Genomic DNA, 16,779 nt, shown 5'->3' on the forward strand with positions numbered 1-16,779 from the left:
TAATAACATTTTATATCAGATGTCAATTTGTAACCAAACATCATTGACAAATGACAATGGACTATTTATTCTGACTTATATCACCATAAACCAATTGTAACTTTGTCATAAGAAAATTTAACTTGCAGCTACAATGAAAACAGGCTTCTAAAAAGCACGTGCATAAGAATAGAGTAGAACAAGTAAGCAATCAGAATGCTGATGTGGCTGTTAAGCAACATTGCTCTTGTTCATATTTTGTGAAAGAAAGCAATGGTAGTGATCAGTAGTTAGGTAAAGCTGCTTCCAGTGGCAATAAACATCAACATGGAGATTTAGAGCATTTCTAGTGGCATTGGTCAAAATGGGAGCCTATAATAGTTTGTAATGTTTTTGAAACTACTTGGATTGAGTTGGGAACCCATGGTTATGGGGAAATCGATTTCAATTCGGAAAACCGATTGCAGAAAATTCAATTTAAAAAACTCAATTTCAGAAAACTGATTTCAGAAAAGTTCAACAATATCAGCAAAAAAAAAAAAAAAAAAAAAAAAAAAAAAAAAACGAGAGAAACTACAGAAACAGATGCGAGAAACAATAAATACAAACCTATGGTGGAAACGCCCAGAGATAGCGATGAGGAGGGTGGCGATAGCCAGAGATGGCGATGCGGATGAGGGTCGTTGGCTGTTTTCCAGCTATTGATGGTGAGGGTAAAGAGCGACAGAAAGGGGGCTGGTGGGAGGCGTAGACAGCGACGCTGGAGGAGGCGGAAGTTCTGGTGGAGGCGATGACCGGCCGATGGCTAGAGTGGTGGACGGTTGCAGGTCGTCGAAGATGATCGGGAGGGGAAGCCGTGTCGTGATATAGAAAATACAGGAGGGTATATATTTTGGGCAAAATAGGAACACGCCTCTCCTTTCTTTTTTTCAGATACAAACTTATGTCTGAGAACTTAAGAGCCATTTTCAGATTAAGAGGCAAAAAAATAAGATACATCCAAACACTCTAAATCTGAACTTTTAAGAGGTTGCCTCTTAATTTTTCAATTAAGAGGCTACCAAACAGCCCCTTAGTCAAACAAGGAAGTTTTCTAAAAGCAAAATCTATGTAGCTTTTTCATAAATAAGATAAAGACTGGATCCAACAAATATTTTGAAATGAAAGGCCATAACTTTTTTCCTGTCTCTAAGATATCTGCCCCTCAAAATTGTATCTAAAAGAGTAAAAAGCATGATCAAATGAATTAACATAATTCACAATAAACAAAAAGAGAAGATGCCTTTAATCGTTGAAGTATTGCAGATAGATTCCAAGCTTCATGTTCACCCATAACAAAGGAAGAACAAGAACCAGTCTTTTTAACCAACGAGTTAATATGATCCAATCTTTGTAACCTTCGAGTTATGAGAGTCAGCTAGACAAAACTCAAAGGTTCCATTCTTTGTGATCCCTAATAGAAGAGATGGGGAGCATTGTCTTGTTGAAGAGGTCTTTGGATCTCTGATGGGAATTGGTGTAGCAGTGAGAGCATCTATGGAAATTAGACGTGCAATGTTACCTACCTTCACTTCATCCCATTGCAACAAAGATAGGCTACATGAGAAAGAAGAGATCTGTGTCCCAAAAAAAAAAGTTCAGGCACGATTCTCTCTTATCTTGAGTCATCAGTCGGATGCTTCATGTCATTCAACATGATTATCAGCTTCACAGAGAGAGCAGTTGGTGTTGAAGAAAAGATGCAGAGCCAGCTCTAACCAACTCTACTCAGAAGATGTTGCACCGAAGGAACGACATGTTGATCCTTTCTTAATGGAGAAATCAATGATGGTCGACGTCAAGATGAAGGCAGAAGATCTTGAGACTTAGAGAGTGAGAGAGACGATAACACATAGTATATATTAGTATAACAATATACAATGTATACTCCTTTGGTAAAATGAAAGCCTGAAAGGATTTTTAGAGCACAGAGAGTTTTATAATAAAATAAAAATTAGTACTGTATGTTCAGAAGTTCAAAATAACAAAAAATAATGTAAAGATAGCATAAAGCAGTATTGTTAAACAGAAAAAAATCAAAGCATGTAAATGCCATTGTTCCTGAATGCAGTAAGCACAATTGCATTCCGTGAGTCCATGACTTTTCCTTCATTCCAGCCGAAAAGAACTTTATAGCCTGTGTCACACAATTGATTGATTGAAATGAGATTATTTCGAAGGCCCTTGACATAGAACACATCTTTCAGCTCGACTCATTCGCACCTTATTGTACTCATGCCTTTGACTGCTCCTTCACTTCTATCTCCAAAGGTGACAAAAGGAGCATCTTTCACCACAAAATCATTTAAGAGGAACTTGAGATCAGTCATATGTCTAAAGCATCCATTGTCTAAGTACCAGACATGCTCCTGACCCTGACGAGTAGAAGAGGGATTCCTGCTTTTCATCTTTGATTTCCTGGCAACTTGATAAGAGCTAACATCACATCTGCTGAAGCTGCCATCAGAAGCGATGTGTGTGGGATACACTAGTTTTAATCCTAATAACATAGACATAAATAAACACACGAAATGATGTGTACCTATCGATTAGTAATATAGTTCAAGCAAGTAGGGTATCGAACATAGGGAACAGTAAACAATTAAAATAAATGCTAATATTATCTAAATAAAACAAGTAATAGAAGGGGGGTTTTCTCTAGTTTTGCAAGACTAGAAACTTAATCAATCCAATAACACTTAAACGAAGGCAGAAACTTAACTAACTAACTAACTAACACGCAAACACAGAAAATTAATAACTAAAGAACTAGAAGGTAACTAAATTCAATATTAAAAGAGACTTATGTTTAGGTTCGACACACTTGTTTATATAGTTGATCTTATGGCAAGTGAAACTGACTAATTGACATTGGCTACTGATTAGTGTGATTAGGTTCACGTTCGCTATTACTAATCCTTAGAAAACAAATTAATTCAAGCAGTGATCAAGTGATTAAACTAATAAATTTCCTAGTTTATTAATTCGGGTTAAGTAAGACTTGTAGTTAGCTAATCAAATTACTGATTCAAATAACTTCTTTTTGATGGTTCGTCACACAAGCTCACACATTAACTTACCTATTTTCTGTTTAACCCTAGTTTTAGATTCGCTATTCCTAGGCATATAACAACGTTTTTGATTGGTTTTAGTCAAAAGAACATCCTATATGCTCATGCAAACCCTAATGCTTGGATCTAGTTTTCTCTATTGTACATGCAATTCATCCAAGACTTACAAACCCTAGATCTGGTGTATACATTTCGAAATTGATACAAGAATTCAAAAGGATCATGCACAACCGGCTCAAATACTTACGAAATATAGTTACGGGCTTAGACACTAATTAAATAGGTTTCACATAAGCCATATGAGATAAGCAATTAAGAGATGGTCATGTAGCCTAATATACTTGTAGTTAACATAAAAAAGTTGTTGTTAACACAGAAGGTTCTTTAACAAGCTTAACAGAACAAAATTTCCAAATTAAATTAATCCACTCATAAAATCAAATCATATTCATAAAGTTATCTATCCTAAACAGAATTTATGAGTTTCTAGCTCATATCTACAGCAAATAACAACATAAATTCAAATTCTAATGATTCAAACATGGTTCAAAACAAAGATTAAGTAAAGAAGAATAAGTATTTGCCTTTGATCTCTTCTAAATTGCTTCTTAGGTTGAATTCTTGAAAACTAGAGATCCAAGAACCCTTTTGGCCTCCAAAAATCGACCAAGGCATCCCCCATTAGTTACAGTTCGAATGAGAAGCGTTTCTATATATATATATATATATATATATATATATATATATATATATATATATATATATATATATATATATATATATATCTGTGTGTATATATATGTATATATATATATATATATATATATATATTATGAAAACAGGGGTGAATCGGCGAGTCCAGTGACCGACTCGATGACTCCATCACTTAAAATCCGTGGATGGCAAGTTAGTGTAAAGACTCACTACTAGAAAAAAGGCCTTTTACGACGCTCATTGCGCGTCGTAAAACGCTCAGACGACGCGCAAATGCGTGTCAAGGAAGGCCCTGTCATAAAGAGAGACGACGCGCTTTTGCGCGTCGTCTATAGACGACGCGCATTTACGACGCGAATTTATGACGCGCATTTACGACGCGCGGTTATGACACGCAATGCGTATCAAGGAAGGCCATGTCATAAAGGAAGACGACACACATTTGCGTGTCGTAACCTTACGACGCGCGTGTTTATGACACGCAATGCGTATCAAGGAAGCCCCTGTCAAGAAAGGCCATGTCATAAATGAAGATGACACACATTTTTGCGTATCATAATTTTGAATGTTCTAAAAAAAAAATATTTACAATATCTAAATTTGATGTCATACAGTTCATAATAGAAATAAAATATCATATACAAAAAATACCATCCATTGCATAAATTTTAATGTCATACAATTCTATTTTTTACAATATCTAAATTTGCATCTAATCTACTCTCTACATCAAATTCCAACTAAATAAAGTTGCATCTTGCCTTTCATAATTCTCTAAGACTAATGCTCCAAACAGCTGTTATATGGATAAGAAGTTGTACATTGGCCCATCTTGCCTTCATATTCCTTTCTTCCACCAACTTTACCTGATGCACAAAATACACAGAAACAAAAAAAACATTGTATAGGACAATCCAAAAACACATTATAAGCATAACAGTCAGTCCATGGACTTACTGTGGATCAATAATTGCAAACACCAAAGTAATGAAAACAGATGTTTGTTGGCCACACAACACACATAACAAATGTAGCTGAAATGGCACATCTAATGAATCAGAAAAGAGGTAATGTGATCCAGACTTGTTTTCCTTGTCTATAGCAAATGAAACAAAGATGCATTGATTTGAACTTATTTGTTGACTTGATAGGGAAATTTTTCATAAAGAAGACTATTAACAAGGAAACATCCAACTTAAACAATCTATCACATCACATCACATATTTGGCAATGTTCCATTCAAATTGGGATGAGTATTGACCTGTGATCATCCGAGATAGACACCGGTTTTGATCCATCCAAAGACCATGTAATATGGTATATAGATCCTTCATGCCCATCCAATCCAATCCACATACTGGGACAACTTTGTACTCAGCTCTCTTTGATTTTGATCCCATAGGATTTGGAGTATCTACTACTTTCCAGACAATTATCTGGCATGACAAATTTACAATCAACAATCTCATCATGTTTAGAAACTAGTTTTACTCATGTATCAGGCAGGTATGTATCTATTATCTAAGAGCCAGCTAAACTGTTAATATATTTAACCAAACCTTATGTAGTTATGTGTATTTAATGATTTAATCCTTTGAGATATGGAAAACTGAAATCGTGAAAGATGTTTACATAGTTCAAGTACTGACAGCACCAAATGTTGGCATCATTGCAGTTAGTCCCTATAAGATTGTTTAGTATATATGTTATTATTTATAAAACCAAGGGCAAAAAAGGAAAAGAGTATAATCTTTTTACCTTCATCTCCTCTGTTTATGAATAACAAGAGATCATCAACACACACACAAGCTCATGATCCTCTTCAACTTCAACATTTTCAAGCATACCTTAAATGCAGGAACCGAAGAACTGATTACATTCTTGAGCTGAACAACAAGCAGCATACTTTCAACCCTGCAACTGCAAATCTGCCAAATTAGAGAAAACACTTATACTAATCAAACCATACGATGTTGATAGAAAAGTTAAAGCAGGATACAATTGCACATAATTTGTGATGAAAAGAGCAAATATTATAGCCACAATAAGTAATAGAACATATATATGCATATAATTACACCCACCTTCTTTTTAGTAGCCTAGATGCGATAATAATATGCAGTGGTGAATTCCAGGTCATCTGCTTCCTCTGTCCAAATGATAAAGAACATGTTCATGTGAAATCATAAAGCTAACTGTGAAATCAAATGATGACTTATTACAGGGGAAGTGAACTTCCTACCACTGCCAGAGACATCATTTGATGTTTGAGAGATTGTTGTTGTACAAAAAAAAACTATAAAAGCTCACCAAACCATCCTTTTGAGTTAGCACCTATCCAATAACTTTGTGCCTCACTTCATGGTCCTTCATCTTTACGAGTCTCTCCACCACTAAACTATAACAAAACATCACCATCTTTGGTTACAATCTCAATTCCCTCCTTTATATGTGTAACGAACCTAAAAAATACAAAATTAACCTTAAAACATATAAAGGTAAAAAAATTCAAAATTTCTATTTATTTAGCACACCAATAACTATAAAAATACCTTCAAATCTATGATTTCTGTTTTTTCCATCGACATGCCATAAGGGAGGGGGACGGTTTCGTTCAATGATTGGGGGAGCTTCACTTGGCATGTGGAATATTGATGAATCCCTTCAAAAGAAAGATGTTCAGGAATGAACATTGAGCTAGAACATTGATTTGAAGCTATGTTGTCGGGTTGGGAGCGCAGAAATAGCTGACCGCCTGCATGGACCCAATAATTATGATTGAGATTTTATTACCAAGGCACAAAACGTGCCAAAAAATAAATGAATTTGTATTAAAGAAAGCGTCTTGGAAATTTACAAATTTGGCAGCCTATCATTGTTCAAGTGCTCTTAACTGTGTTGATCTGCTGATCAATGAACATATCTTATCTCCTTTGAGCTATTCAAATTTGAAAGATTCAATTTAACTTATTTAATTGAATATTTTAGATAATCTATCCAAAACACAACAATTAATATTTCTGCTTGCATTCCACAATAAATATATGGGATAATCTATGACCGCATACATATATAAACAATAAAACGTTTGACTATTACCGATTTAGTACTAAGTATTTCCATTTAACTCAGTCACATTCAATCAATCGGATATGTAACTCTTAACCGACATTATGTAGCAATTACAAGTAAAAGCAGTGAGCTAAACATCAAAACAATAATCAACTTATTTGTCAACAAAAGTAGAAACATGAAACTCAAAATTAAGTCAGTGATCATGTTCATACCTTCGAATTATCACATCAAATAATAGAATCAAAATTAAATGCACGCACCTATGTACAACTCATCCTTTTTCTTGAGCATATTATCACCCTTTTGAACCGCCTACAACTCCATCACCAATCTGTCTGCAGCAGCTTCCCTTACTGAACCATCACAAACTATTACTTGTTCTAATCTTCTCAACTTCTTTGACCTCCAAATTTGCTAGAACTGGCTTCACTTCAGCGTTATCACCCAACCTTGTGCATTGCTTGTAGATTAATAGAAAGCGCCTCAGTCATAGTGGGCTTTTTCTCTTTCAATTTTTCCTATAAAAGACAACTTGTTAGCTAAAAATTATAATCAAAGTTAATGATAGCAAGAGGCAACCGATTCAATTTCTCAATGAAGATGAAACTCAGTCCTTACCTCTCTGAGATTAAACCATATATGGTTACGTGTTGTAGGTTTGCTTTAGGAGGAAATATTTTTAGGTTTGTGTTAGGATATGTAGAAGATTGCTCTTTCAAGCATTTTGTCGATCACTTGGAGTGCATATATGCTCTCTTTTTTCTGATCCATTTACTTTAATTGTACATTTATAACCATCGAAAACAAATGCCAAAATCACATACTTTAAGCATCGATTCATTGTAAAATATAAAATAAAACATCAAACTGAGGTTCAACAAAATAACATTAAGAGAGGGGTAGAGATTTTCGAGATGATCTACAGGGGATGAAGAAATAAAGTTCTTATGTTCAAAAATAAAACCAAACAGATTCATCACTCTCAACATTTTAAAGACAAACATCAAGTAGTTAAACACAAATTTTAAACTGAAATTTAATCAATATAATGAAAAATCAGAAAAAACATACTCACAGTAGTAGTCGTGGCGGCCGTAGTTGTCGACTCCGCCATCATAAACTTTTTTGTTGAAGAAATAGGAGATGGTAGAAGCGTCCTTTTCATAGCATAGTAACACCTCCCATTCCTGGGAGAAATAGGAGATCGTAGTTGTCGGCCGTAGTTAAACACAATTTTTGTTGAAGAAAGGAAACTTCAATTAAACGAACAACTTTACCATATTTGGGAGAAAAAATCGGGAATGGGTTACATTAACGAACCTTAGAGAGTTTATCGCCACCAAGATGATGCAGATGCACGAAAAAAACCAGAATCCTTTTTTCTTGATTGAGAAGATGAAGTTGAGGGATGAATGAGAAGTCGTGTTCCCCTAATTTGCTGAATGGATGAAGAAATAGGACCAAGGCTAGAAGCGCAACTAGACTAGGGTTTGTAAACGTGGGAAGTCATTGTAGATGGAGTAGGGTAGAGGTGAAGAGGAGTGAGCGGGGTACTTCAAAATTTTGGGGGATTTTCCATGTTTCTAGTGGTGGCGGCTGCTAGGTTTTAAAGAGAGTAGCAGGGGAGAAAATGAAAGAAGATATTACTATTTCAAATGTGTTATGTTTGATTAGGGTTTGCACATAGAAGGAAGTGAAAGTCGATCGGAGAGGAAGGGGTTTGCAGAGAGAAAGAAGGGAGAGAATGAAGTCGATTTGGCGGATGTAGAGAGTAGAGAGGAAGAGGAAGCGGGTGTTCAAAATTTTGGGGGATTTAGTTTCCCCCCTGAGTCCCAGAAACGCGCGTTTATTAAAATTATAAAGCGACATTTGTAGAGGACGCCCTTTTTATTATAGGTGCCCTCCGTGTTTTTAATATTTTTACATGAGACACTAATTTAAGGGCACTCAGTAATGCGCGACCTAAATCCTTAAAATTTTTGAAGAGATGACACTTTTTTAATGTCACTCTCTAATGCGTAACATAAATCAAAGAGCGTCGTGTTTTGTGCGTCGTAAAAGGGTCTTTTTCTTGTAGTGACTTGTGGAACTTCTGACCAACTTGTCGAGTTGATGGCCAACTCGTCGAGTCCATTTGGAATCAATATTTTCTCAAAACACGAAAGTCGTCCAAAATTTTGTCTAGTTTTTAGAACATTTTGAATCTCGACAAACGGAGTTAGTGTTCATGAGATATGGCCAAAACATTGACGAGGGGTCAAGCTGTCCAGCAACATCCTTCTTTCTTCAAAATCCAAGATCCAAGCTTCCAATTGCTAAATCCCCTTCCTTTCGCTTCTGATAACATCTTTTAGGATTAAAATACAATTTAAACCAAATTAAGTACCTTTTTGTCCATAAAATTCAATAAATTAGCCAAAAAGTATTAAATTATGTACGAAATATATAGCTGAATATGCACATATCAAAATACCCTACACTTGACTTTTGTTTGCCCCCAAGCAAAACTGAATTTTAAACATACTAGCATTAAAAAAAACAATCCCAATCAAACCCAACTATTATGCTAAGACCGCAACGCATGCATTTGTGTCTAAAATTTTTCCTAAGGACCCCCCTCAATTCTCCTCAATTCTAAATACTAACATTCCTCATAAACACTCACCCACTTCTTTTGAACAATGCTCATTTTATGCATCTCTCCGAATCCATCCGCAGAAAACTTCTTAACCTCAATGTATTTTTGGTCCAACAACCCAATCGTACATAATCTAGAAAATTACAACTTTTTTTCAATACCACTATGGAGCTCTTCGGAATTATTCACTTCTTTGATAATTTGATCTTTATTTCTTTGAATTCACCACCTTTGTAATTTTTGAATTTCTTCAGAACTTTGATCTTCATACTTTGATTGCTCCAAAATTCTTACTACTTTTCTTGTAATTCTCTCTCTTTTTTTTTCTTTTAACATGTATCTCACTTTTTTGTCACTCAAAGCCTACATGCTTAAGCAAGGGCGCTCAACTTCAACCTTTATTGGTTAAAGATATTAGTTTTCCTGGATACATTTCAAGTACACGATGCTAAACATATTACATCCCTCAAACTAAGCGAGGTTGTGTTTTTGTCCAAGATTTCACTAGAATAAAGGGGGCCACAAATGCACTATTAACGTATATAGGGTTAACTAAACATTTGGGATCTCGAGGAATCATCAAACACAATACTAGCTTGGAATCGTAATTGCTTTTACCAAAATTTTCTAAATTAAACCCCAGAAATTTTATGCAAAATTTTTAAAATTATACCAAAAACTAGGATTCTAATTTCACAAATTTAACTAATATAACCAACCCTCTACCCCACACTTAATTTATGCAATGTCCCCATTGCATGTTATGCATGATAAAGAAAACATAAAAATAAAGAGGGAATTGGAACAAACTCCCCTGGGATAGTAGTTGCGAGGTCGGTCTTCTTCTTTTAAAGCTCCTACTTCAGCTGAATTTGGCATTCGAACAACTCATCCATGACTTGGGTGTCAAACGTCTCGTGTGGTTCAGCTCCAAATATACTGGAAAAAGCTTCTTGGAAAACTTCAAAAATATAGCCAATGCCCACCTTAAATGGAAACAAATCGAAAACTTCAAAGAAAATCTGACTGAGCAACTCGTCGAGTTAGTGGTGAAAAACTCGTCGTGTTGGAAAATAATATGGGCAAAAGTCGCGAAATTCTTCTGGAACTCGTCGAGTTGGTGTTATGCACTCGACGAGTTTAAGGTGTTGAACGTGATTTTCTTCTTTCTGCTTCAGTTCTGATTTTGTAGTCAAAGAGGGTATTAAGTTAATAAACCTCCTTATACTCTTCAGTGACGAGACTCCTTTTTAACCATTATAAACATCTGACTCAACAAATCACTCAAATCTTCTAATCTTCTCGTAAACGACTCGACCCCACACTTTATTTCCCTCACGCTTTAAGAAATCGCTCTAATCTCACCCTAACTTCTACAAAGATCAAAGACAAAAAAAATCTACACAATAACAGGAAAAAAAACATCTAATTAGCATTCTCACATTACCTTAATAAACTAGAAGTTAGAAACAAACCAATCCAAACACACAAAATAAAAAGAAAAAGAAAAAGAAAAGCAAACTCTAATAATGGGTTGCCTCCTGCAAGAGCTTCTTTTTGTGCGAGTCTTGAGCTGGACTCCCAACGTAATAAACTTCCAATAAACTCAATGTCAATCGATCCATTACATTAAATATTTTCTTTGGACCAATTTGTAAAATTTGGCTCTTTGCTTAAGAAATTAGCCGAACGTGCTTGAATTCATAAAACCCAAGAATCTCGATAAGTGTTTGGGCCGGTTGGATACTAATCAGAAATGGATCACGCTTCAGAACTTTCTCCAAAGTTGGAGTCGTCACCCCATGCTTCGAAGCACAATTTGGGAAAATAAGGGGCCACGTCGTGGTAATGGTCAAACCATGGCTTGGTTCCTGTAATTCAACTTGTTCTTGTTCTTCGCCTGACCTTTCTGCTAACAACCTTTCCAGCTCCTCCAAAACTCTTTCTGGATTAAATTTTTCATCTTTTAACTCTATCTCTTGTAACTCAGATTGCTCTTGTTTATTAGGAAAGATGTTATCTAACCATCTTCCAAATTTCTTCAAATCATCATCTGAGTCATACTCCTCATCTTCTTGCTCAATTTCATGTACTACTTGTTGGATTAGTGTCTAATCCCGTAACCATGTTTGTCAAGTACTTGACCCGATTGTGCATGGTCCTTTTGGGTTGCCTTCAAACCTGTCAATGGAATAGGATAATTGTTGGAGAGAGAAGACTGATTTATTAATTTATTACTTGGTTAATAAATTAATTTGAAATCAAGACAAATGATTTATTAATGTATTATGGATATAATATATTGATTAGAAATCATATTGTTTAATTAATATTTAATCAGAAATTAATTTGGAATTAATTTTAGGATTAAAGGAATTAATTGAAACTGTAGGGACTAAAGGTGACAATGCTCAAAAGTTGAGCATTGAAGCATTCTAGAACCTCCCTTAGAGGTGGGGAACGAAATCTAGAGTGTCTTAGGGTTTCCTTGGGCTCTAAGGGTGCCTTGGAAGCCTTAGGGAGGAAGTTAAGGGATTAGGGTTATCTAAGATACACCTGCCTTATCCTAAACCTTCCTTATCACCTATATAAACCCTTATAGGGTTGGATTTCATCTAAGGCACTCCAAGAGAGGCTTAGAGCCGAATTTTACACTTCCCTTCTCTCTCCATAGTAATCCTTGGTTGCTAGGTTTGTTAGTGAGCCATTAGAGGCATTACACTTGTGGTGCTTGCTTTCAAGACTTAGGGTTTGAAGATTTAAGTTGTTATTACAATATAACAACAAGAGGTATGTAATCTAACATGCTTGGTTAATTTCGAAAATAGCAATCATGATTAGGGTTTTATTATGTGTTCATAATGTTGTGTATCTAATAGTGAAAACATAGATCCAATGCTAGGGTTGCATGTACACATAGGATTGTTTGTATAAAACCCATCAGTGGTATCAGAGCCTTTGGTTAACTTGTTTTCAATTAGTTTATTCAATTGTATGAACTTGACATATTAGGGTTTATTGCCAATAAACCCTAGGACGCTAGGGCTTTTCGAGATTAGGGTTTGCAAACCCTAATTTGCAAGAGTTTGAATAAGATCTTCAAATCCTTTCCTTAAACCCTTAAATTTTGAAATCTAGGGTTTCTTTTAATCCCTTGATTTTCGAAATTAGCCTCCTCCCCAAGATAATATCCTAAATTTTAGGGATTTGGATTATCCCATATCTTGTAATTATCCTCTAATTGTTATATATGGTAATTATAGATTTTGCATTATCCTATCCTTATTTTCGAGATCTAGGGAGATAATTAAGGGATTAGGATATCTTAAATGTATAAATGGTAATTATCCTCATGATTTAGATAATACCTTATGATTTAATAATTAAATTAATAGTCTAATTCAAAATAATTATTAAATCAAGGTTTTTAATATTTAAAATTTTAATTTATATGTCATAAATTCGAAAATTTAAGAGAAATTAAAACTAAATTGTTTTGAAAAGTTTCAAAACTTGCCCTCAAGTTTTGGAATTTAAATTTTGATTACAAGTTTAATTTTGATGCATATTTAAATTTTAAACCCTAATGTTTTGAAATGTTTCAAAACTTGCCCTCAAGTTTTGGAATTTAAAAGTTGATTAAAAGTTTAATTTAGGAATGTTAAATTCTAAAACTCTAGTATTGTTTTGAAAAGTTCAAATCACACCCTTATGGTTTTATTAATTAATTAAGTTGTATAATTAAAAGAAGTTTAATAAATCCATAAAAGTTTTGGTTTACAATTAAAAGTATAATTGTTATATTTGACCACCTAGTATTTTTAAAGTGTAAAACACACCCTATACTATATATAACATTAAAAGTCTAACATTATATATATGTATAAGTAAAAGTCAGTCTTACCGTTAGTAGGCCTCATTCACAAAGCTGGTCTATAAGGGGTGTTTAAGGAAATTGCCTATAAAATGGCGATTGAATGGGTATCCACTCTTACCCACCGCACTCTTGACTAGTGGAGGGTCGTTAGCCGAACGGGTAGGATAGGACAAAAATCTTCCATTATAAGTATAATGAAGTACAAAAGTAACTAAATGTTTTACAAATTCCCAATCTTAGTTACTTAGGCAAAAGTGAATTGATGCAATTCCATGAAATTACACTTTGTACCCTTGCGAAGACATTAGTGGAGCGTGCGTGGTTTACTGGCACACTAAATGGTTCTAAGCGAAGGTAGCAAAGGGTGACTCAATGTTTGTCATAGTTCGGTGGAGCGTGTGTGGTTCACCGGCACATCGAATAGATGACTGTAACATGTGGGGGCACCATGTAAGTTTGCATGGTCATTCACACCCACTTTGTGATCCTCGGCATCCCAGTCACAAACGAGAGGGGCATATCGAGATTTAAACATGCCATTGAAATGTTCAATGAATCTCAAAGAATCTAGGAGTTTTCATAAATTTAAAACTTAAATTTCTTTTTCGTTTTTCATGGTGGAAAATTAGTGAATCGTCATTCACTTACCTTCAAATATTCTGCAACTAGATTACGGCATCCCATTTCTAGGTTGTGGCGTATTGTGTTGGGTCCTAGCCTTAATATCTCATTTGGGTGATTTATTAAGGACTCAATCAATCAACTAACTTGAAATTTCTCCCGTTTTGTAGATGTCTGACTCTAACCGTGGTCTTCCCGGATTCCAAGGAAAAGGTGTTCCTATTGAAAGTGATAGCTTGTTCCAAAGTGAAGGATCAATGTGGACTAGCTTTATCTCACTCCCTCCTCTTCCTCCCGTTGTTCTCCCCGACCCACAAGAACGAAGATCTGAAAAGGTTCAAGACCACCAAAACCCTATTGGCAATGAAACATGAAGATGGTAAACCCGTGTGTGCTCACGTCCTAGGGATGAAATCACACATTGATAGGTTGATTATGTTGGGTGCATCTTTCCCCAATAAGTTGGTTGTGGACTGGGTTCTTCAGTCACTCCCTAGATCATATGATAAGTTCAAAAAAGAGTATTATATGATGGATATTGACGTGACCCTCATAGACTTAACTTACATGCTTGTTGCTGCTGAATCAGAAATGATTTGGCAAAGTAATGGAGCATATTTGTCTAGTCAATCAACCGACCATGCTTCCGTGGACGCTCTAGGAGAGGCCACATGTTTCTGTTGCCATGGGAAAGGGAAATGGATACGAAGCTGCCCAAAGGAACTGAAGAATCTAAGAGATAGAAGAGTCAAGAATTATGGCTCTGCTTCATGTACAAAATCCACCATCTAATTCCATTAAATTCCTATTATTTGTACATAATGTGATAAGATTACATTTGCATGTTTTGCAAGATCAAAGAAAAGAAAGGAAGGTTGATGGAACAACAAGATGAGTCTGATCACGAAGAAATGGATTACGATCGCATGGATTCGAAGATCAGATTTTGAGCTTAAGAAGTTATGATAGATTTGTTAGGAGTATTTGAATACGTAGTTTTTCATTTGAATTTTGCGTTGTAAGGACATGTTTTCCGCTGCTTTAATGAATAATATAAATTTTGTATTTTATCTTATTTTATCCTTGCAATGGCATATATGAAAAATTGATGTTTGTGTACTTCTACTATTAGGAAAATGGATTTGATTCTTAATTAGGCTACTTGTGGAAGTGTCAAAAGTTTACCAAATAGGGAGAGTTTCTCATCGCCCAAGTTTCAAGTGGATAGGAACTTGGAATCGTGCAACAAGTATTGCATGATGAATGAAAACTATCACATTTGGGAAATTTAGACTAGTCTTTGACAAAGTGTCAAGTGAAGGACTATGAGATCAAGTACACAAAGTTGTGTGTTGATCAAGTCCACCACAAGAGTGACAAGATATTCCTCATGATTTACTAAAGTTTAGTAAATATGGTTACACTTATAAGATTAAGTATAATTCTAGATTTGTTAAAAGAGTTTCAATCAATAGAAGAATGAATAAGAAGAATCAAGTAGGAAGAAAGATAAAAGTTTCTCCGTTCTAAGAAGAAGGGAGAGTACCTTTTATTGTGTTTTATGATAGGACTTAATGATTTAGAACCATATCTCAATTGATCCTCTATGTGATTCTTAGTACAATTTGTATGTCTAAGAAGAGGAGACAAGATTTGTGAAAATGGTTAAATCAAGAAGTCAATCATGCTTCGTTCCAATGTCAAGTCTTCAAGTTATACTCCAAGATTGTGAATTAGGTGATACGTCTTAAGAAGGTTTATAACTTTCAACAAATGTGGAACTTGGAAAAGCTTTTCTTGTTCTTGCACCTTTGAAATTGGTAAATTGTGATGTCTTGGATAAGACAAAGACCAACTAAGACCAATTATGTGAAGATTTTTGTCTTGATAAAGGCTGCACTAACTCTTGAATATTTGGTTGTCAAAAAATGTTTCTTAACAAGGGAATCTTATATGTCAAGGAGTCATTGGGAGTCTTAATGATCTTGAAAGGTTTAAAGAACAAATCAAGAATAGACCTTATAATACAACACTAGCACTACTTGAGGTTTACGACCCATCGTGTTGACACTGTTTTGTTTTTGTGCCATTGCAAATAGAGTTAATTATACATGTGAGTTCTACAAGTTCTCAATGGATTATATAGGGGCAAGGGCACCTTGTTCAATGGAAAGTACATTGAAATGAAGGGGTGAGCTGCTAAATAACTTGGAAGCAATGGTGGGACCCTTGATGGCAAGAAATTAAGAAGAACTAGTTTTATCCATAAGAGTTTGGATTTGTCACTAACATTATCTTGTGATTATGGTTATGAAAAATTCACATGGATAAGAACGAATACACCACAAAATCTAAGTGTAATAAGGTTTCTTTCATAAGAATGATTGTGAGGAAACGCTTTCACTAAGAAAGATTTTAAAGATAGCATTATGTGATTTGGATTTCTCAAATTCAACTTTGATTACGGCATACCTCTTCAAAGTTTGAATCGTGGGAAATGGCAAATAGGTCTGAACATCTTAGACTTATTGATATGAGTCCTAGAATCGTTTAGAGATATACATATGAGTTGTCCAAGGAAAGGTGTATGAGTTTAAGAAGCTTAGATAGAGTCTTATCGAAGCATCTAGTATTAGAAATATGAACTTGAGAAATTGTTTTTTTAAAGTTCAGCTGATTTCTGAATACATGTCAAAGCTAGTGGGAGCATAAGTGTTATGCTGGTAAAGAAATAATCATCATGTAAGTGGAAGCATGATTATTA

The sequence above is a fragment of the Lactuca sativa genome, chromosome 7 (assembly GCF_002870075.4).
Source record: "Lactuca sativa cultivar Salinas chromosome 7, Lsat_Salinas_v11, whole genome shotgun sequence".
Classification (NCBI taxonomy): Eukaryota; Viridiplantae; Streptophyta; class Magnoliopsida; order Asterales; family Asteraceae; genus Lactuca; species Lactuca sativa.